At 44.8% G+C, this 23,844-nt stretch overlaps 2 long non-coding RNA genes across 3 annotated transcripts in view; one reads left to right on the plus strand and one right to left on the minus strand.

Annotated features, from left to right (window-relative positions):
- Positions 1-23,844, plus strand: part of LOC149859988 (uncharacterized) — a 96,719-nt gene that overhangs the window by 40,733 nt on the left and 32,142 nt on the right. The gene's annotated exons all lie outside the window — the stretch shown is intronic.
- LOC149859989 (uncharacterized) lies at positions 1,140-11,398 on the minus strand. 2 transcript variants are annotated; one of them, XR_016443529.1, is made up of 5 exons: positions 11,253-11,398; positions 10,880-11,082; positions 6,505-6,568; positions 4,650-4,758; positions 1,140-2,874 (listed from the first exon to the last, which is right to left on the minus strand). It is a non-coding gene; the product is annotated as an uncharacterized LOC149859989 (long non-coding RNA). The 2 variants fall into 2 exon arrangements; XR_016443528.1 differs by lacking the exon at positions 11,253-11,398 and having other exon boundaries at positions 10,880-11,241.

A 23,844-nucleotide genomic window follows, 5' to 3' on the forward strand; every position in this document is an offset into this window, starting at 1 on the left:
CATGTGGCTGTGGCTGACTGGGCCACAGGGTGTCTCAGCAGGGGCTAGCCATCCTCTGCGCTGAGACACCCTGTGCTTCGCCAGAGAATGGCATATGGAGATGGGGGAGCAAGCAGCCATCAGCTGTGGAGCCCCTGTGCCCCAGCCAGCTACTCCTTGGCTGCCTGGGGTGCAGTGTGTCTTGAGACAGGGGAGCAAGCAACCTTGGGCTGACTTGGGAAATTGTGGAAGCAAATTTTTCTCTGCTGCTGCAAATTAGCAGCACCACAGACTGATTAAAGTGCATCTTGTGCAGTTTGTGGCACTGCAGAGAGGTCTGCAGTGCTACAAACCACATGTGCCTCCACTTCTGGATCCAGCCTTTGTCTTCTCTTTCACTAACTGACCTGACCTGGGGGCCATCTTTCAATTTCCAACCTCGGTAATCTTCTTAGAGAGAATTTTTAAATTATAACTTCTATCACTACACATCTGTGATACCTTAAATCCTGATACTGTCACAATCACTCTCTAGACATTTTTATTTTGACGTATAAGTGACTTCTGCAAAGATCTTACCCTCTTAGATGAAATGTCCTTTTTATGTGCATGGGCAAGTGCATAAACTTGATATTATAAACAAGTGAAAAATAATGTGAAAATCAGAATGTTGGTGAAGATTGGTTTGATGAACAAAACCCATCTGTTTACCTTCTCAGCTAGAAAAGACACATCTAGGTTAGTAGCCAAGAATAGGAGGGCATAAGTGGAGAAGTGGGAACAGAGTTTGGCTCAAGTTATATTGACTTTGGCAAAAATACGACATGAAAAATTATGCCTCAGCTAAAAATAAATTATAATCTAAAGTATTTGAACGTGAAGAGTTCTCTATGTAAACTTAATAAATGAATGCTAATTCAGTTACCAATTTGTAGCTATGAAACATAACCAGTGATGTTATTCGTTGGAACTTGTTTTGGAAAAGATTGGATAATCCATGAAGCAATTCTTCACAAAGTGCATAAAAGTGTCAGCTTATGTATAATTTATACAGCTAATGTTAGTTATGGTCTGTTTAATAGTACTTAATGCTGCTGTATGACATCATGCTTTCATTTACCAATTGAAAAAATAAAAAGACCAATCAAACATTTTATAGAATAAGAAATATGTTTATTGCAGTTGATTTAAAAACAAAATCATGTAGGACAATGCACATTATCACAAGGAGAGGTATCTAAATGATTTTAAAAGGAGTTACTGTAGTATAGCATACATGGTATTTATTATATAGTTATTTTAATCATAATTTACTTACTGTATATGTGTTATCTAATATGCTGTTAATGTGCCTGGAGCAATTCATTTTGCCGACAGCACAGTAAATTGCCATATAGGCTTGCCCCTTTATTAGTGGCAATTATTAAATCCAATTTTAGTTGTACTTACTACATTTCCTCCACTGCCTACAGGGCATCCCTATGGGAGGGATATGAGTTAGTGCTTCTGTTCATAATCTTTACATCTTTTACCCCAAAATCTATTTTGTACATTTTCAGCAAGATGTAGTCTGTCCTGTTTACACCAGCTGCCTTTTGCACTACAGACTCTTTTTTCCCCCTTTGGTACAGTGGAGGAAGATGCATGTGGTGGAAGGAGGGAGTACCTAAGAATAATATCTCAAAGCTATCCTATGATCTCTCGCTCAAACTGTGCAATAAAAAGAGAATAATAAAACTGATCCTGGAAATTGGACTGGTTTATGAGCACAAAAGTGTCTTGTTAATATTGGCTGTAGACATTGTGATAGCAATTATATCACCAAAGACCAATACTTGTGGCCATGAAAAGCTAAATGTGTGGCAGGAAGGTTGTGTGATTCCATGGTGCAGGAATCTGCCATCAATGAAAGCTGCTGGGGGAATTCTGTAGCCACATAACTTTTTTCCCCCTGGTAGCATGGAGAGCTGTTCTGGGTGAGCCTAGAATGCATGACCAGGCTTGGCCAGAGGTTCCACAAATGAGGTAGGCATACTAGATAACACTTTTCACAGAGAAGTCCACAACCATTACCAAATCCTATTGATTGTAGTATCCAAGTGCAGTCAAGGTGTTTTGTACCTGGTTGTAAGCTGGGGGAAACAGATTCTGTGTGCCTTCCCCTCTGTCCCTAAGAAAGCACTTCTCTGATGGTCTTGAGAGATGGAATAGAATTTTGCCTTAAGTAGGAGCCTAAAGAGCACCTGAATCATTTTGAAAAATTCTCCTATTTTCCTTTAGAAACCTCAAGTGAATTCTCCAAGACTGTGATACAGAAGAACAGTTTCTACATATCAGATTCATTGTATGAGACTTTGGCCCACAACAAAACAATGTGATGTTTTACACGTGCAAGCACTGCAGCACCAGGTGCTTTGAAAAGCACCCAGCACTGTGATGCTTGCAGATGTATAAGTGGTGAAAATGCACATCCACGCAAGGAAAACAATGATGGTTGTTGGCTCTGGATTTAGGGTCCAGATACCTTGTTCGGGGCAGGCAGACCCACCCCCAGACTGACCATGACCTTTCTATTTGATAATAGCAAATGTATTGATACACAGTGATAACAGAAAAGAAGCAATACAAATCAATTCTATACATCGACCGATCCTAGGGCTGTCATCAGAGTCAAAGTAAAACTAGTCAGGAAGCAGGCTCCACTCTGAGGTTGTCTCTCTTAGGTGTCAGCATGGCATGTCAGTGGTCTGGAGTGGGGATGCTGAGGTCCACAACCCCCTCCAGTGGGGTGCAGGAGACAGGCTGCTGGTATGCCCTCAGTCCATGGTGGCCTTGGGGACCCTTCCCAGGGGACAGGGATGGGGATAGGGACCCCTTTTGGGGACAAGGAGGAACCTGGATGGGACAGAAAGGGACAGAAAGGAAGAGAAGGAGGAACAATGAGGGACCATTTGTTAATTTCAAGTCTCTGCTTTTGTATTCTCCTTCCCCTGTGATGACTCATCTGTGGCTATCTCTGGTTGGTTCCTTCGTGTAGTCACATGTCCACATAGCCTTCCAGGACTTCCCCTAATTTGGTTTCTTCCCCCAAAACCAGGACTCATCCCCCTTGCTGCTCTGGGGCCTTGTAGCTGGTGCCACTTATCTTGTGTTATGGGCAGTATGGTACATACTCAGTTCTCAGGCTGTGTCCTTGTTGTGTTAGACAACCTGTCTGCCTTGAAGGCTGTGATCTCATGTTATGGCATCCCCGCCTCAATTCTCAGGCTGTGTCCATCACTTGGCCTCCTCATGCTAGACAGCCTGTCTGCTTCCAGGGCTACATGGATATGGCGTGTGAAATCCAGGCTCTTACAAATCAGTTAACCCCTGCTGCCCATCTGGAACCCTTATAATGCATAGATCTATACCCATAAGCCAATTCCCCCCCAAAAAACCTTTAAATACCATTTCTAAGCCAACAGTGCTGTGCTTTTGAACTAAAACACCTTGGAGGTGCTTTAATTGAATCTGTTCCGAAGCGGCGGAACTCCGGTGCACCCGAGAACTAAAAGATATGTGTCTAAAAGCCCAATATTGCTAGGCTTTTTAGTTAAAACATTCGTAGTTTCATAGTTCTTAGGGTTGGAAGGAACCTAAAGAGATCATCAGGTCCGACCCCCTGCTCCGGGCAGGAACAAGTGCCAGGGTCATAACAGCCCAGCCAAATATCTGTCCAGCCTCCTCTTGAAGACCCTCAAGATAGGAGAGAGCACCACCTCCCTTGGGAGTCCATTCCAGAGCCTGGCAGCCCTAACTGTAAAGTAATGTCTCCTGATGTCAGCCCAAACCTTCTCTTTAACAATTTGTGGCTGTTATTCCTAGTAACCCCCGGTGGTGCCTGGGGGAACAGAGCCTCACCCAATTTATGCTAGTCCCCCCTGGTAAGTTTGTAAATGGCCACCAGATCCCCTCTCAGCCTTCTCTTGTGGAGGCTGAATAGATTCAGGCCCTTTAGCCTCTCTTTATAGGGCCTGACCCGTTGCCCCTTGACCATGTGAGTGGCCCTCCTCTGAACCTTCTCAAAGCTAGCCACATCCCTCTTGAAGCGCGGCACCCAGAACTGGATGCAGTCCTCCAATTGTAGCCTGACCAGTGCCACACAGAGGGGAAGGATTATCTCCCTGGACCTACTTGTGATGCATCTGTAGATTCACAACAAGGTGTGGTTAGCCTTACTGACTACTTCCTCGCATTGGCGGTTCATGTTCATCCTGGAGTCAACAATGACTCCAAGATCCCTTTTCTACCACTGTTTTGACAAGAGGGGTGTTCCCCAGCCTATAGGTGTGTTGCTGGTACCTTGCACTTGTCTTCGTTGAATTCCATCCTATTCTCATCCGCCCACCTCTGTAACTTGTTTAGAACTAGCTGGATTCTGTCCCTCCCCTCCAGTGAGCCCACCTTACCCCACATCTTGGTGTCATCAGTGAATTTGGACAGCATGCTTTCCACATCCAGATCACTGATAAAGATATTGAACAGTACAGGCCCCATGACTGAGCCCTGGGAGACTCCATTGCCCACATCCCTCCAGGTCGAAAATTACCCATCCACCACCACTCTCTGGGTGTGACCATCTAGCCAATTTGTCACCCATCTGACTATGTAGGCAGCAATGCTGCAGTTACCTAGTTTGTTTTTTTTTAAGAGAATGTGGTAGGAAACAGTGTCAATGGCCTTCTTAAAGTCCAGGAAGACGACATCCACCTCGATGCCCTCATCCAGGGATTTTGTGACCTGATCATAAAAGGAAACCAAGTCAGTCAGGCAGGATCTACCCTCAGTGAACCCATTTTAGTTTCCCTGAGCATTACATCCCCTGCTAGATCCTTGCAGATAGTTTCATATTTGGTAGGGTCGGAAGGGACCTGAGCAGATCATCAAATCTGACCCCCTGCCATGGGCAGGAAAGAATGCTGGGGTTAAATGACCCCAGCTAGGTGATTATCTAGCCTCCTTTTGAAGATCCCCAGGGTAGGAGTGAGCACCGCTTCCCTTGGAAGTTGGTTCCAGATCCTAGTCTCCCTGACTGTGAAGTAGTGCTTCCTGATGTCTAGCCTGAACCTACTCTCAGTCAACTTGTGGCTGTTATTCCTAGTTACTCCTAGTAGTGCTCGGGGGAACAGGGACTCTCCCATTCCCCACTGGTCCCCCTGGTAAGTTTATAGATGGCCAGCAAATTTCCTCTCAGCTTTCTCTTGTGGAGGCTGAACACGTTCAGATCCCATAGCTTCTCCTTGTAGGGCCTGCCCTGCTGCCCCTCTGATCATGCAAGTGGCCCTCCTCTAGACCCTCTCAATGTTGGCCACATCCCTCCTGAAGTGCGACGCCCAGAACTGGATGCAGTACTCCAACTGTGGCCTGACCAATGTCGCATAGAGGGGGAGGATCACCCCCTTGGACCTGCTCATGATGTATCAGTGGATGCATAACAAGGTGCAGTTAGCCTTACTGACCACGTCCTCACATTGGTGGACCATGTTCATCTTGGAATCAATAATGACTCCAAGATCCTTTTCTGCCTCTGTGCAGAATGAGAATGAGCCTGGGTGGGGTGGGGAAATGAGAACCTCTGATTTCTCTTTTATTTTTTTAAAAGAGTTTCCCAGCCTGTAGGTATGCTCCTGGTTCTTTCTCCCTAGGTGCAGTATCTTGCATCTTGTCAGTATTAAATCACATCCTGTTCTCATCCGCCCACCCCTGTAACCTGTCCATGTCTAGTTGTAGCCTGTCCTTCCCTTCTATCGTGCCCACTTCTCCCCACATCTTAGTGTCATCCACAAATTTGAACAAAGTGCTTTTCACCCCCTCATCTAAATCACTGATGAAGATGTTGAACAGTGCAGGGCCGAGGACTGAGCCCTGGGTGACCCCACTGCCCACATCCCTTCAGGTCAAAAATGACCCATCCACCACCACTATCTGGGTGCAGCCCTCCAGCCAATTTGTGACCCATTTGATTGTGTAGGCATTGATGCCACAGTTGCCTAATTTTTTAATGAGAATGGGGTGAAAGACAGTGTCAAAGGCCTTCCTAAAGTCCAGAAAGACTACGTGTACTGCAACACATGTGTCTAAGGATTTTGTGACCTGGTCGTAGAAGGCCACCAGGTTGGTCTGACAGGACCTGCCCCTAATGAACCTATGTTGGTTGCTTCTAAGCATAATCTCCCCTGCCGGTCCCTTGCAGATGTGCTCCTGGATAATTTTCTCAAAGAGCTTCTCCAGGACCAAGGTAAGACTAATGGGCATATAGTTTCCTGGGTCCTCCTTCCTCCATTTTTTGAAAATGGGGACCACATTGGCCCTTTTCCAATCCTTTGGTACCTGGCCAGAGCCCCATGAGTGCTCATACAGACATGCCAGGGGCCCTGCTATGACCCCCGCCAATTCCCTCAGCACCCTCAAGTGAAGAGCATCTGGACCTACTCGTTTAAACATGTCCAGCCACTCCAAAAGTTCCCTAACTAGGTCGTCCCTTACCCTAGGCATGGTGGTGCCTCCCCTGGGTCCGTCTGTTATCCTAGTTGGGGAAATGTCCTGTTCCCTGTTCAGGAATATGAAGTCAAAGAATTCATTAAAGAGGTCAGCTTTTTAGTTTGCTGCAAATCACCGGATTGCCAAGCCTGTCCTGTAGAGGCCCTGTGTTACCCAGTGCCTTCTTCTTACTGCCTATGTATTTGAAAAAGGACTTTTTATTATCCCTAATTCTGGTCACTAGCCCTAGCTCCATCTCTGCCTCAGCCTTCCTAACAGCCTCCCTGCAATCATGAGCAACAGAGGTGTAATCCTCCTTGGTGATAGCCCCTTGCTTCCACTGTTTGTACGCTTCCTTTTTTGCCCTCAGGCATTCCTATATGCCTTTGCTGAGCTATGGGTTTTTTTTAGCACTCCTGTCCCCCTTGGTGCGTATTGGGACTGACTCCGTTTGAGCTTGGAGGATCGTCTCCTTGTGGAATAACCACCCGTCTTGGACTCCCATCTCATTGAAACTCTGACACCCCAATGCTTCTCCTACTAATCTTCTTAGTTCATTGAAGTCAGCCCTCCTGAAGTTGAGGACTTTTGCCTTACTGCTTCCTTTCACCACCCTGTGCTGAATAGTAAATTCCAGCAGGCGATGATCACTGTTGCCCAGGTGATCAAGTACCCACAGATCCCTCACCAGGCAAGGACCAAGTCCAGCAAGCTATTTCCCCCAACATGGGGAGGGTAAAGTTTTATTTTGTCACTTCTCATCAGATTTCTAGTGGATAACCATATCGGATTATTATAATTCTGTCTGAAATCTTCTTAGTGGACATCGTTTATGGGCCAGTGATATGCTAATGAGTTTTAGAAGACGTTTCTGTATTTTGTCAAGTTAGCAACTACTTCTTGGATTCAAACAACAACAAAAAAGCTCCCCATTTTCCAACTAAACTAGTTGGCCTGATTTTGCTGTAACACCACTCCAGTTCTATGTCAGCCATCAGAACTATTTGGCAACAGAGTCCACAGACAAATCCATAGTTACGTTACGTAGGTCGAAAGTGAGCTCATTCTACAAGTAATGAGCTTACTTTCTCACACACTCTTCTAGCTTTTCTTTTAAATAATTGAGCGATCATCTTTGCTGCTGGCCTGAGACAGTTTTTCACTTGAATTCCTTATAAGAATCAAGGTGCTAAAGGTCCCAGTGGGATCTGCAGAGGACAGCGAAGAAATACATTTAAATGTTGATCTTGGTTCACAACCTTCTCAGAAAAAATCGTTCTTCTCTCTATGAGAAGGAGTGAGAAGTCCTGTCATTGACAATAGTTATAAGAATGAAGAGTAGGTTCCCGTGTATTTTTAGCAGAGAAACACATGCATAGGTTAAAATAGTGCTATATATTCCATGCATCTTATAGAAGAACTTAATATAGGAATCACACAATATTGGTTGTATAATCATAGAAACAGAACTAATACTAGCTAGTTTATGCAAATATGACTTGTGAATCTTGGCTGTTGGAAATGTTTGACAGGATTTTCTTACATTAACCTGTACTATTTTCTTTGTATGTGAAAGCTGTTGTAGCAAACTTATTGCAGAAAACCTCATCCAAAGATAATGGGAATCAAGAGGACTCTTCCCATTGCCTGCATTAGATGGAACACTAGGCCCTTACTTTCTCTTTTCCAGCCCTCTAGATCTGCTCTGACTTATTTTGAAATGTACCAATTTACACCTGCTGTAGACCAGGTCCAAGATATTTGTTTTGTCCTAAATGATCTCTTCAAAACTAGGCTGAACAATAAAAATTGTTTTGAATGGTAGAATATCAATATCCTTCATGAATAGTGAAAGATTCCTTTTTTCAGCCTCCTCCTGTTTAAATTGATCTGTTTGCTGCAGGGATTTATACCAACGGGTATTTTATGAAAGCAGTCCAAATAGTAGCTGTTGGAGATAAAATTGAAGTGAAAATATAGAATTCCTTAGAAGGAAGGAATCCTCTTAGAAGTAATACTGTTGGATATGTTTTATTTTGTCCATAAATTTATTTCTGAACTAAAATAAATAATAATATTTAGAAGGCTCTTCTGGTTTGGAAAATTTTATTTTTCTTGTATGTACCTAAGGGTGTATGGCAATATTCACAAATCATGCATTCCTAGGACAGTAATTTAACTAATCTGATTGCAATGTTAAGCGGCACTTTTAAATCTCCAGCTATATAAACTTGCCTTAAAATCCGCTCTATATACTTTCACATTTTGCTTACAATTAAATTAAGGAATCTGGGTGACATAGAATCTCTGTATTGCTTTTGATAATGATTCATAAATAGGATTTTTTTTAAAAGACTATTTTCAAATGTTAAAAGGTAGGCAGCTAACAATGTATTTGCAATTACCTGCAAGACTTAACCAAGAAAGTAGTCAGTTTATAGTTACCTTCAATATGTAAACTACAAATTATTAGTGCATGAAAATGGCATCTAAGTTCTGTTGCTGGGGTCTAGTAATTTTGGATATTTTCCATGCTATTACTGCCTGCTCCATATACCTTTACTGGTTCTTTTTGAAATTAACTTAATGGCACTCTACAGAAATGGACTGCCTACTGAGAATGAAAGCTTGCTTGCAAAGATGGACTAACTTCCTACTGGGAAGCACTGATTTGGCACAAACAGAGAAATGCTTTAGCATTAATTTACTTGAGTATCAAAATATTCAAAATAAATAATTAAAAACAATTAAGAAATAATAGTCAATATTTGCTTCCGGTAATTTGAATCCAAGAACAAATATTTTATACTGAAATGCATATGAGTCTTCTAAGCTATATTACTAAAACAATCTATTCTAAACTTGCCACTGACTTTTTTCCCTTCAGGCAACAAGGGACACATATTCAAAATGTAGCTTCTTTTTGTATGCACCCAAATTTGTGCACCTAGACACTTGCATATGTAATTTCTGCCCAATATTTGTGTATGTAAATTTTGTCATTTCTATATGTATGATAGAGCTGATATGCATAAAATATGTATAGATGGAAAGAATCTGAATAAAAGTGAGTTACAAGTGATTGTGTAAAGTGTGTGAAAGTCCAAACAAATCATTCAGTCAAGTAACCTGCAACTTGTTTGAAAAGCTGGCATCAAAAGTTTCCTTTTTCTGAAATATTTCTACAGAATTAAATATTCATATAATCTTTTCCCCATTTTTCTCTTGTAGCTCAGAATATTAGCAGTTTTGGATATCCACCTCAATTATGTTGGTCTCTTGCCCTAATTCCTGCAGTGGGTCAGCTACAGTAAATTGGAGTGCACACTTTCCACTAGCTGCAGAGCCTTTTTTTCCCCACTCCCCTAAACTTCCAAGTCCTTGTGCCACCTTTTTGTCATGATTGGAATCAACCCAAGATCATGAAATAACCATGTACCTCTCATGATTAGAGGTTAGCATAAATGAATGGGGGGAGCTTCAACTGTATATGTGAAAATCATCTCCCAACACTCTCTAAACCTTTACCTTATATGAAAGTACTGTTATTTTCATAGGAAAATGATTAAGTGTTTATTAAGTGTTGCTCTGTGTAGACTCTTTATTTCACTGATACTAGATTTTCAAAGTAGGCTTTGTAAAAGTTTTGAGCACAGCTTTCTTGTTAATAAAAAGATATAACATCACAAAACTGGCCATTCAACATGATTAGTACTTTTCTCTAGAGAAGCCCAGATTCAAGTAATGGGCATATCAAAGCTTAGGAGTGAAATGTATTAGTCAAGCTGTATGGACAAAATCCTCATCCACTGATTGCTTACATCAGTGTTGTCAGTCTCTCATTCTGGGATTGTTTCTATTATAGGGTTTGGGATTGTTTTTTATTTATTTGCTGTCTCATTCAAATTTCTTCTGGTTGGGGCACTAGGAAAAAGTATACTTAATACAGACTTGTTTTGGATGCCCCTGAACAGAATTTTTTGTTCCTGTTTCTGCAACACACATCAAATTGCACAGAACAGCATCAATTAGAGAGTCCAGCCTGTGTTTTTCATATTAACTTCAGAAGTTAAGCATATTAGGCATGGGTTTCATTTCCACTATATTATATATAACATCACAAGCCACACTGAAAGCAAAAATGCACAGAAATCTTAACACAAAATGAACAACCGGTATGTTGTTGTATTTTTAAGTTCTAAGCACTTTGCATGCTGATTTCATGCACTAACAATATCACTTTGCATTAACGGCAAAGCCATTTATTCTCAATAATGTTTTAAACTTAGTAAATTGGGCATTACTTTAATTTCTCAATTACTTCAAGTAATGATGACCCGTCAGTTGGTTATTGGTGTGAAATAAGAAGAAAAAAACTTACCTTGCTTGTTTCCTGAAACCTGGTGTTTGAAACCTTGGTGATACAGCACATTAGTTGCAGTTATAAAAACGTGCTTGGTATAGCATGTTAGTACTGCCTACCCATTGCATAGCACTGCTGAAATGGCTTCAGCTGCAGAAATGTGTCAGGTTCTGGGAGCACCATTGTAAAAAGGTTGTAGAGAAACTGGAGAAGATCTAGGGCTCAAAATAAAAATGATAAAGACGTTAGAATACAAGCCAGATGTGGACAGGTTAAAAAAACTGAGTATGTTCAGTCTGAGAGAGAAAGTAAGTTTCAGCAGAGCTCCTAAACTCTTCAGGAGTGCAGATATTAAAGAGTTATATTTTTGAGGGGCAAAGGTAAAGCTTACTTAGATGCTTAAGGAGGGGAAGAAGAATTCCAGTCTTCTGAAGTTCAGGAACTCTGTAGGAACTTATCACCAAGCATCAGAACATCCTCACATAATATTAATTTCACCAGATTATTTTAGATACAGTGACACATCTACACATGCAAATAAACTGGGCAAGCGTCTGCACATTCAGGGATGTGAGAATAGTTTTGCTGCTAATAGCAGCAAACAGCTCACACTTCCTGGGGTCCTGCAATAGGCCTCTACCACCACCAGGGGGAGCTGTAGGTCCCCCTGGGTGCTAGGCCAGGGCCTGGCAGGGAGCACTGGGCTAGGACACACCTGTCTCCTGGCCAGGGCTGGAACATTGCACCCTGCCCCAGAGGGGCTGCCTGCTGCTGGGGTGGGGACAATGTCTCCTTGCCCCGGCAGCAGAGAACTCCTGGCCCTGGCTCCCCTATCAGGGGTAGGGGAGTTGGAAAGAGCTGCAGAGGAAGGGCAGGTCCTAGCCTTCTGCCCCTCTCCATCAGTGGGGCAACTAGAAGTTAGATCCCACATTTCAATCAACAGATCATGGGGCAGGGGCTGGGGAACCTGTTCCCCACTCAGCTCCATGATCACAGAGCTGGGCGGGGACCACGCTAGGGAGGCTGTTCCCCATCCAGCTCCATAATCATGGAGCTGGGCAGGGAACAGGCTCCCCAGCTTCTGCCAGCAGGAAGCTCCCAGCACCAGCTTCATGGTCACAGGGCTGGAAATGGGCACATGAAGTTGGCACTCGGAGATAAGTATCTGTCAGTGTCGGCCCCATGGTCACAGAACTGGCTCTGGGAGAAAAGGATCTCTAAGCCCCCTGCTCCCCGATTACAATGGGGAAGTGGGGACTGGGAGATAAGGATCTCCCAGCCCCCACTCCCAGATTGCAATCTCGAAGCAGATGACTTGCAGCTCCCTTTTGTTAGAGCAGGGGATCATAGTCCCCACCTGGACTCTGGTGGCAGAACCCGCCTGCACAGCAGGCCACTCCTGGGAGCAGGGAGCAATCTCCTGCCCTCTGATGGCCACCTGACTGGAACCAGATTTGCTCCCAGTCAGGTCTCTACCCAAGCACCACTGCACAATAAGGAATTGCAAGTAAATTTGTTACTTGCATCTGCAGGTAGCAAATTTACTCATAATTAGTGAGGTTTACTGCGCAGTAAGTGTGTGCACATGTAGGCGCACATGTTTACTGCATAGTAAACTACATTACTGTGCAGTAGGGGCATTTGAAGCTTTGATCACCGATTCAATTTGGAGGAGATTTGGCCCAATTCAGTGGCCAAATCTCAAAATCTGAATCAAATTGGGAGACCAATAAAAAGGTCTGAATTGATTTGAAGCCTCCAAATCAATTCAGAAAAGCTTTGGAGGAGATTTGGGCAGTCCCACTCACTGTCACAGGGAGCTGGACCCAGACTCTGTACCGGTAAGTAGAGGGTGGGGGGGGCTGGAGGAGGGGGGACAGGACCATGGGGGACCCCCACCAGGCCCCATCCTCTGCCTGCTTCTGCTGCTCCCCTGAGTGCCTCCTGGCCCCTGCTGCTCTCCCAGCCCCATTAATGGCTGCCCTGCCTGGCCCCAGCATCCTGGCACTTTAAAAAAAAAAAGGAAAGAAAAGCCCCATACTCACCGACTGCTGTAGCAGCCATCAGGACCCCCCCATGCAGCACAGGTCAGTGGAGGGCAGCAGGGATCGCCACCCCACTTGGCAGGAGCCAGTGAATGTGGGGTGCTTTTTTTTTTAATGTTGGAACACTGGGGCCAGGTGGGGCAGCCCTTGATGGGGTTGGGAGAGTGGGCAGGGGATGGGGACTGTTCGATTCAGAGATTGGGCTGATTCAGCGACAGTGATTTGAATTGATTCAGGACAGTGATTCAAATCACAGAATCTAATCACTGTTCCCTGAACTGGCCAAATCCAAAGTGAATACTAGCCACCTTGCACAGGCCTATTGTTCAGTAAAGCATCTTGTGTAGATGTACCTAGTAAGTTTCTGCACATGTAGACGGTGGTGTTTACTGTGCAGTAATTAGCTCTAATCTTGAGTAAAGCATCTTGGGTAGATGCACTAACTGTGTGCAATCTGGAGCTAAAATGTTTGCAACTAAATGAACAGCGTAGCTATAGTTAGAACTAGATTTTGTACTTAGTATGAAACCCATGTTAAGGGGCTGTGCATATAATGTACCACAGGAATAAAACTAGGTAAATAGTCATGTACATCTACAACAGACAAACAACAACTTGAGTGAATGTAACCAAGGAATGCACCGCACAGCTTCCTCCTTTGTTGGAAATGGAAAAGCAAGTGGTCCATGATTTTAACATTGTTGAGTTACGTACTACATTGGGAAAGGTGGATCGGTGCTCTTCTGAATAATAATATGCAGTTGTGATGCCATGCAAGGGTGATCTAGTTTTTACTCTTTACTGTGTTTCAATCATGGCTATAATAATCCCAAGCCTGGTTTAGTCCTTAATCAGCTTACTTGGTAAACAGTTCTGAAATACTCATAAATTTATAAATCACTTCTTATTCTAGAAAAAAATGATCTGGGAGTAATTTCAGGCTAAATGGCCTCAGCTATTTCTTGTATATTTGTATTTAACAAATTGAAAAAGTCACTTTTTAAATTTGATATACTAATTACATTTTTTCCCTATTTGCTTTTCACTCAAACCATTGGGCCAGTTATATTTAAACTTTCTCAAACTCTTCACCTTCAGGCTAAGGGCCAGTGTAATGAAAGGGGCCAAAGAAGCCCCACAAGCAACCCTAGGAACCCTGAATAGGCTGAGTAAGCCCCCAACAAAACAGAAAACCTACCTCATGGGCTGGAAGTGACAGAGCCATGATGAAGCACAGCACTGCCACTGCCACTGCCACTGCCACTGTGGTTTAAAATCTAGCTGTCAATCAAGTTGCATGGCACTAGGCTGATGACATCAGCCACCGGCACCACCGTGGGGAATTTAAAAGACACCTGGAGTGCTGGGGAGAAGAAAGGATAGTCTGCCTCTGGGCTAACTATGGCCGAGATGGAGGCAGACTTGGGACACCTAGGCAGTGAGGTGTCAGAACCTCTGGGGCTCAGTTTGTATGGAGCTGAGTAGGCTTCATGAACCTGAGGCAAGGAAGTGAAGCTTCAATCAATCAACTGATCCAGCATCCTTGGGGAGCTGGGAGAGTTGCCTGCAGGCTAAAAAGGGCATTAGCCAGAATAGGGGCAACCCTCCAGGGCATAGGTTTCTCTTTGTTTCTTTCATTTTTTGTTTTTTTCCCTTTATTTTGTTGGAAGGATGGACCAGGACACCCTGAATCCTAAAACTGGGACTTAACCCAAAGGTTAACCCCTTGCAAAAGGCAAGCTAGCAATCCTGATAAGGCCAGGAAGTGCTGTCAGGATTGCCTCAGACAAAATCCGGATCAGGCCAGAATCCTGCATCATATTCGATCAGCTCAACATTGACAGCTGGCATGTAGCTGGGAGTGTAGGGAAGGGGGAGCCCCCTTTGTCAGCTGCTCTTGGATCCGTGAGTACCCCAAGTGGGACCTCTGTATTAACAACACTGAACCACACTTACTCATTTTGTTATCATCAAAGTCATGGCTGGTGAGTTTCAGGAGAGGCCTAACTTGGCAGACACTCAAAAAAAATCCCAGTGTTGGATAAGCAGGAGTGTTACAGTCAGATTTTATCTCACCTGTTAAACATGCAAGTGGATTTAGGTGCTGTAGCAACATGCTATGGTGATGTAGAGTCCATGGGGTCTACATATTACCAGTGACTACTTCGTCGCAGCGATGTGCTCCCCCCATTATAGTGCACTGCTACGGTGAAGTAGCTGCTAAAAATAATGATGTGCAGTGTGCACAGTAGGGGTGTGCAAAATGGGCTGTATTCAATTTGGATTCAGATTTGGCCCAAATCAGGGACAGTGATTCGATTAGTTGATTTGGATCACTGTCCTGATTCAATTCGAATGAATCCAAATGTGAAGATATGATACTGATTTGGAGAATCAGTGATTTGGCCATAGACACAGCTTTAAATGTTTTTTCTATATGCTTCAGGGTACTAGGTATAGCTCATGAATGCTGTGATGGTTGAGTGGATGGAATTTCTCATAGGAGCGTGAGGGGGGGTCCCCCCCCCAAGTGCTCAGCAGCAAACCCAGAAGTGGTCCAGAAGTGCCCAGGTTCACTGCCAAGCCTGTGGGGAACCCCTCCTGCACTAACCCAGCTCAGTGATCAGTCACAGGGGGACCCCAGATGTCCCCCCAAACCCAGGAGGCACCAGTCGCTGAACTGGGCGGGGAGAGGGTAGGTCCTCCGCGTGCTCCGTAGTGGACCCGGCAGTGGAATGGAAGTGCTTCTGGTCCACTTCTGGGTCCACTGCCAACTGCTCCCATGCTGGGTCCACCCCGCTGTGCTCCCATGAGACGCTCCATCTGCCCCAGCATCTCAGCATACGTGAGCCACATGGTACCTTGAGGTATGTAGAAAAAACAGTCTGGATCATTGAATCTTTCATAATCTCTCTGAATCGATTTGGAGGGTTCCCATGTGATTCGGAGAGATTAAAGCATCTCCTGATTTGATTTGGAATCAGAGATTTGGCCGCTGAATTGGGCCGAATCTCCACCAAATCGAATTGGTGACTGAATCTTTGCACAGCCTTAGTGCACAGTGCAGGATGGGCTGTTATTCCATCATGATTTAGAACTTCAAAAAGAAGTACTAAATCACAGCTCAGTAACATCACTATACCAACATGTGTACACACATCCTAAATGTAATTATGTTCCACCCAGTTCAGGTCCTCCTCACTGCTTTTTTTTTTACTCAGTCTTGTGGGTCAGAAGATGATGTATTACAAAAATAGATGCCTTAATGGATTTTCAGGACTTGGAAAGGGTGGAATAGAATTGCTCTTAGGCACCTAACTCCACTTAGACCCTTAACAAATGGAATAGAATCACTATAAGTATGCAGGATTGCAGCCCGAAACGAGACTATTTCAGCAAGTTGGAAGTCAATTGAAAATAAGAGGTGTCTACAGAAACTGTTTTTTCAGTCTTAATTATAATGGTCCTGCTTCTTTTGCAATTAATACATTCTTGTCCTTAACTTAGTAGCAAAGGAGGCATGAACAAATATCTAAATCTTAAATTTAAAAAGAAAAAGAAAACTTCGCTTCTGACAGCAACTGCTCATTCCTTTCTCTTGCTTTCTTTAGACCTTTTGCAGTAAAAAAAAAAGTTTTAACACTAAAAGAGAGAGTTAATGGCCAAAGCCACTCCTATGGCTATCAGACAGTGCATGTTCTCCTGATTTATCAACTAAGTCTGAGTTAAGGGAGCATGCTACCAGCTCCACTGCTGTGGTTTTTGCTTTGGCCTCTGTCACTAGGGTATTATCTATCACAATAACACGCCCTGAGGAACAGCAGAGTGTCATTGCTGCCTGACAACCTGAGGAAACCATTCATACTATTAACAAAAAAGGCAGCCTCTGTCATTTCTTCCCTCACTAAAAAAATTAATAAAAAATCAGAGGTACTGGATGGCAGAGAGGCCAAGGACTCAATGGGCATGGATGGAGACTGAATGTCATTCTTATCACTAGCGGTGATTGCTCCACAGTAGGGCTAACACACATAGGAAAAGCATGGCTGTGTGGGAAAGTCTGAATTGCTACTGGCACTGCTCTGCCTGCTAAACTATTTCAGATTTAGAAGCTGTAATCAGGAATCTTCTCGTAAGCTTTCCCTTTTACTGTTCTCTGCCTACCCTTCTGTCCCCTGCATACATCAGGTTTTCAATGAACTTGAAATGGACACATTACGAGTTTTTCAGTGGTATTTCTTTTAAACTATTCAAATGTGTGTGTTGATCTATGGATGTTTTGTGAGTGGGTAGTAAATTCTGCATATTCAAACTGCTCTTGTTGGTCACAGAAATAACACTGCATGTCTTGGTCTGATAGCTGAATGTTCGTAACACTTAAAAACGATTTCTGACATTATCCCTGCAGATACAAAATTCAGTTTCTTTTAAAATTCTTCTGTGTGCACTTGAAATTCATTGTTTGTTTGTTTGTGTGAAAATTTCTACTAGTGAATTCTTTGCTAAATTATCTTCTTGGCTAAAACCTTTCTGTTTTGGCAGGCATCTAGGCCAAGATGTTGTTTAGTTGGTCCCTGTTTTATTTTATTTTGCAATTTTGTTTTATTGAATCATGTAGACCTTTTAAGTTCTGTTTCTGTTGCTGTAAGGTGCCCTGGGCTCTTATTGGAAAGGGTGGCAAATAAATTGCATAAATAAATAAAATATTATGGGAAAGCAATTCTCTATAGGGAAAAACATGGTTGAAAGGCATTTAGAGAACTGACCCAAGGATGATTAGATGCAAATGACTCCTTGCTACCCCCTGTCCTCTTTATTTTTGTCTAGTGCTTATTGAGCTAAACTGAAAACTGCACCTAAATTGTTCTACTGAGGACACACAGGCTAATCTTTGTTTTTTTGACCCCAAGTATTTGAATTGGGTCAGGCTTAGGAAAAGTTAGAGGTCCATCACATGTGAGACAGCATTAGTCCACCAGCTTTAGTGGCTGTTGTTAAACAATTTGAACCCCACAGTGCATGTTTAGATGGTCCCTCTTCCAGCCCTGGGAGCACTGCTAACAAAACAAGCCCCACCTGCTTAGACATAGTAGAGATTAGCAATTAGGCAGAGTTGATGGATTAGAGCAGGCTTGAGTATGCTTCCTAGGCTGTGCTCAGGTCTCCATCTTGGGAGAACACATTCCCAAGGCCAGAGTCACCCAGATCTGGAGAGGTCATGAGGAACGGCAGCTGCTTGCCTCCTTCCACTCCTAGGAGGAGCTAAGTAGGGGGAAAGACTTCCATGCGTTCCTCAGACCAGGATCACCTCAGTCTGGAGAAATTGCATGGAGAGCAATTACTTCTCTCCCTCCAGTTGACTGGGATCCCTGGAAATGGGAGGAATGGAGTAGCAGCTGTTCCTCATGATCTCGCTAGACCACCGGTTCCCAATCTGTGGTATGAGATGGTGTGGTGTGGGGTTTGTTTACCAGTTTGTACCAGTGATACGCAGATAACCTGTCAGCGGTATGCATTAACAGATTTATTATAATTGCTTTATATGACAAAAATTTGCTATTGGTACTTAGGGATGAACTGAAAAATGTGCTGGTGGTACTTAAGGTTGTATCGTTTTAAACTGGTGTTGCGCAATGTGTCAGAGTTTGGGAATCACTGCTCTAGACCATGATCAAGTAGTCTTGGGAAGGCATGAGAGGCAGGGAAGAGGGAGTGATTGCAGGCTGAATGCTTGTACTGCTTCCTCTCCTGAAACATTTCTAGCAATTGAAAATTTTCACCACTAAAATGAACTCCTGCTTGTGGCCCAAATCTATAAATAGTTCTGTCCAACAGTTTCACAATTGCATGAAAAGAGTTAGGGATTTTTATCATATTTTGATTCTCATTAGTAAATAGAACTACAAATAGTGAACTTTTAGTCTAAATAAATAATATTTTATCCATATTACATATACAATAAATTAAACTAAAAAAAGTTAATTTTAAAATACTAAATATAATCAGAAACATATGATGCCTGTCAACTTGACATGGTATGATAGGTACCTTTAGCATGTCTCAGCAGGTAGCCTTGTCCGTGCAGTGCTTAAACTTGTTCATCAGAGACTTTTAACATGATAACTAAAATATTGAAAATATAGTAAAAGGTCTTCTGCCTAATATAACTTTGTATCACAGGAAAGATTTATTTAAAAAAACCCCATGTAGACTATTTGGATAGTTTCCATTCTCTTCTTCTTTTCTTTTCTTTTTTGTGGTTGATTTATTTTAATTATTTATTTATATTGCACAAATAAATGGCCTTCAGTTGTTTCCATAGTACCAAGCTTAACGCAAATGGAGTCAAATAACCAAACTCTGCTCAAAATGCTTGCAATGTAGACTAAGACGTACTTGTAGTGTGTGGAATGCAAGAACAGAACAGAGATCATTGAAAAAATGGGAATATGAACCTGAATTTCAAAAAGACCCACTTCAAACACCACTAGAAAAATAATTTGTTAAAGATATATGAGGTCCTAAGTGAGCATCAACTTAGAACCATGGTCCTCAACCTTTTTTAGACTTGAGGTACCCCTTAAAAAAGTCCAGTTCTTAGCTTTCACTAATTATTTTTTAGTACAGAAAAATAATAGAGCAATTCTTCTGTTGCAAAGTAGTCAGGAAGCCCACAGCAGGCCAGAAAGCTTTTGACACCATGGCAGCATCCAGATAAGCAAGCATGTTCCTGTTGTGGCACCTCAGAGCAGTTTGACATGTCCCAAGAGGAACACTAAGAATAAAACAATGTTCCCCATGCTGCATATTTGTAGCATGGACTCTAAATTTGATACTGGGGACACTGGGAAAAAGCAGTGCAGGGTCCAGAGGCTGGGTCCTCCAGAGAGACACTCTGGCACTCATCAGAGCATCTCTGTGGCTGCCTTGTGCCCCTGCTGCTCCAGCATGCTGCCTCAATAGAAGTGGGGCAAGGCTGCATGGCACCACTTTAGACCTGGGGCCTGCGCATGGCGTGGGCCCAGTCTGCTGGCTCGCATCCTTGGACAGGACTGGGATTCTTTTGCTGTCACCTGGGCTCCCAGCACCACATGCAGAGGCCTTATACACTTGGGCCAGGCTGGGTCCTGCCTCCATGGAGCTGCCCCAGCCCAATGGTACATGGCTTATATGGAAGCAGGACCCAGCTCAGCCCCAGGGTGCAGCCCATGCATGTTGTGCAAGCCAGTGGTCTGCATCTGTGCCATGTACCATGTACAGCCCCTGGGTCTGAGGTGGTGCTGTACCGCTGGGGGTTTCTGCTAGGAGTGGGTATGAGTGCCCCAACCGCTGCTGCTGCTGCAGAGTGGGGTTGGGGGTCAGTGGGCTGTACACCGTCTGGGGGACCCAGCCCTCCTGAGCAGTCCTCCCCACCACCATACAAACTCCCCCCCAATCCATCCAGAAACCTTGCCTCCCCAAATTACCCCCAGAAAGCCACACTCACATACCCACGCACAAACCCCACACCACTCCAAACCACTACATCCACACCCCCATACCCCACATCCCTCACAAGTCTCACACCCTGCATGCTCAGCTGCACGACGGGATGGGACAGGACCTGCCAGTGGGAGCTGTGGCAGCAGGGGATACATCCCTGCCCTGTGCCAACACCAGTGCTCGGACATGAGGCCCTGGCCTGAGGGTACTTGTGGTCATTGACATCACAGAGCATCGCTGGGGCCTGGGCACAGGTTCAGGGAGCAGAACAGCAAGGGCTGGCACTGCTCAGAGCCACAAAGCAGCAAGGTGGTACAGCTGCAGCTGGACTCATGTTCTGGTGCTGGGGTGTAGCTGCTGCCAGGAGGGAGAGAAGGAGGGGAGAGAGGGAGCTAGTGGGGTAGTCAGGGGTTTTGGGTCAGGAGTGAGGGACACTGGTGAGGCTGTGGGTAGGGAGTGAAGGGCAAGGGTAGGCATAGTGCACCAGCATATCAGTGCTGCTTACTGACCCACATCCTGGCAAGCAAAAGAGGCAGAAGCAACTCTGATTTTTTTATGATAAAAAACCAAATGCAAATGCCAAAGTGTAAAGATATTTAGAATTAATTTTATTATGATGATAGAAGCACTGGTAGGCTTCCAAATTGCTTTAAAATTGCAAATATGTCAATAAAACATTCCCCTTTTAATCTCTGTCTATATAGTGTTATTTCATTTTAATTGCAGAAGAACACAGATTTTGGGTATCTCAATGAGAGAATTTGGCATTTTTTTATCAATGAATTTGCAGTTGTTAACAAGGAACACCAGGATCTCTTCTAGGTGGTGAGACCTTGGCAGAGAAGCCTATCCAGGGCGAGCACCAAGTGCTGTGGATCCAAGGCAGAGGATACTGTCACAGGTGGCAGCAGGTCACAGCCAGGCAGTAGCCCTCACCACCAGACTGCTGCAGTGGGTAGAGGAAGCAGGGGCCACTCTAGATTAAGGCTGCTTCAGCAGTCCAGCTGGCACCAAGACAGCTTTTTATACTTCTGGGGCCAGCACAGGTGCTGGCTCCAGCTTCTAGCTCCCCTTGGCTGATGATCTGGGAGGGGCTAGGCAGGGTCCGTTTGCTCCAGCATGCAGTGCTGAGAGCCCTGGGTGGCAGCAGGAGTTGTCCCAGTCCTGTCTGAAGGCACATGCCAGAAGGCCAGACCAGCTCCGTTCACCATGTGCAGGCCCCAGGTCTCAAGCAGTGCCATGCCACCACAGGTCTGTGCCTGCAGTGGGCCATGAGCACCCCATCGACCTGGCTGGCTCCTGATGCCAGCCCCGGGGGCTGTGTGCTGCAAGAAGGGTGGGGCTGTGGGGGTGTGCCCTGCCTTCAAGCCCCTTCCACTCCTACACCCCCCCGTGTTTCCCACTCACAAACCCCACATCCCCTCATGTTCCCTACACTCCTCTCCCACAAACTCCACACCCATGACCCCCTCCCCCCACCACATCCCTGCTTACTGGAGTCAGAACCTGATTTGAGCTGCTGCTTCTAGCCTTGTCCTGCTTCTATATGCTCCAGCAAGCTGCAGCATGCTGGAGCAGTAGGGGCAAGCAGCCGGCATAGAGGCTCTTTGGCTGGGTACTAGTGCCTCTCCTTGGAGGGATCCAGCCCCTGGTAGCCTTTGTACACACTGCATGAGCATGCCCTACACCTCTTTTTTCCAGTGTGTTTTCTTTTGATACTGGGATTTCCTGGTATCAAATTTAGAGTCTGCACTGCAAATATGAAGTGCAGGGAACATTTTTTTATTTGTGGCGTGCCTCCTGCAGTGCTTGCTTGTCTGGATGTGGCCTTCGGGTTAATCTTGTGAATCATGTTTGTACACATAACAGTGTTTTAACATTGTGTGGCCCCTGCACTCCCCTTGAAAGGATGTCAAGGCATGGGGCCATGGCATTCTGGTTGAGACTTTGACACTTGCAGTATCAGCCTAAAGTTGTTCTTGAGAAGGATAAGGTTTTTGGCTTAGGTTTTTGGCTCAGATTCAGGATCACTTTTAGGCAGCTACATAGTCTTACCTCTGGGATGTGGTGTGTGTTGGAAGCCAGTGAGCAGCTGGAACATGGCATGGAGACCTGGGCTACGTACAGGTATTCCAAAAGCTTCTAGCAGAGGCATTCTAACAGCTTTTTATTTAAAGCACAATTGGAAGTGAGCCCAACAGACATTCGCTGTTCAGTCATGGGGCAGGGGTGGGGGGAGTTTGCCTGCACTGGCTGAGGCCAGCAGCTGGGTGATCATCCCACACACCTCCCAGGAGGCTGCCAGATTGGCCGCCCTTCCACCCCCAGTTCCTGGGGCAGCCGAAACTGCTGGCTGCAGTTGTCAGGAGGCTCAGGCAGAGGAGGGGTGGGGGCAGGGAGCTCTGTTGCTGTGAAGGTTGCCCCCCCATTGCTGGATCAGGACTTGTGGGGCGGGGCCAAGCTGGGTCTATGTGGCTCCCCACACCCCAAGCCTCCTCACAGCTGCAGCCACCAGCTACAGCAGGAGACTGCTTGGCTTGGCTTTTGGTCACACTGGGACCAGGGGTGGGGAGAAGGGGCTCCCTCTGCTGCGTGGACCTGGCCTGCCCCCCTGAGTCCCAACTCAGAAATCTGGGTGGGGACCTCACATGGCATGGGACCCCCCTCCTCCCATACCTCACCCCAGCCTGCAGTTACAACAGGATACTGGCCAGCCTGTCTTTTGGCCATGCTGGGAACTGGGGGTGGGAGGAAGGGAGCCTCCCTCTTCAAGCAGTGGGGAGAGAGAGGCTGGACCTTTTTCCTATGGCTCCTTTGGCTGGGCAGTGGTGCACTGTAGCGCAGCGAAGGGCTGGGGTAGCTGCAGTGCTGAGGTCAGAGGCTGTCACTGGCTCAGGTCAGTGACAGCCAAGGGGGTGGGGCCACATAAGCTCTGCCTCAGGCTAGCTAGCTGTCCAGTAAGGGGCCAGTGGGATGCAGGCAGAATGTGATCTAGCTTAACGTGCGATGGATGTGGTACAGACATTTTAAAAAGTGCTCAACCTAGAGTGCTTTAGTCTGCTGTCACATTCATTGACGGTTAACTTAGAGCCAGATCCCCCATTTTAAAACTTCTTTAAGTGCTGTGAACAACTAGTGTTGCAACTTTAAAGCACGTTTTGCATGCTTCATGCGCATTAAATGTAGCTACGTACATCTCTATTTACCCTAATAGACAAGCCCTAAGCATTTGGTTCATTCCATAAATCACTTAGTAAATATCTATCTTTTTACAGCATCTCATCTTATGCTCACAGGCATAATTTTTCCTTCATTTTTTGGCTATAGTGTTGAATGTTCAGAAGATAATAGCATATCTGTTTCCAACACATAAGTATTGGGGATACTAAACACATTTTTTTTGCAGATTCCAGAAGGTATTAGTGGATTCCTTAGAGAAATGTATGGTATTACCTG

The sequence above is a fragment of the Crocodylus siamensis genome, chromosome 7 (assembly GCF_052110815.1).
Source record: "Crocodylus siamensis isolate JL-2025a chromosome 7, ASM5211081v1, whole genome shotgun sequence".
Taxonomy (NCBI): domain Eukaryota; kingdom Metazoa; phylum Chordata; order Crocodylia; family Crocodylidae; genus Crocodylus; species Crocodylus siamensis.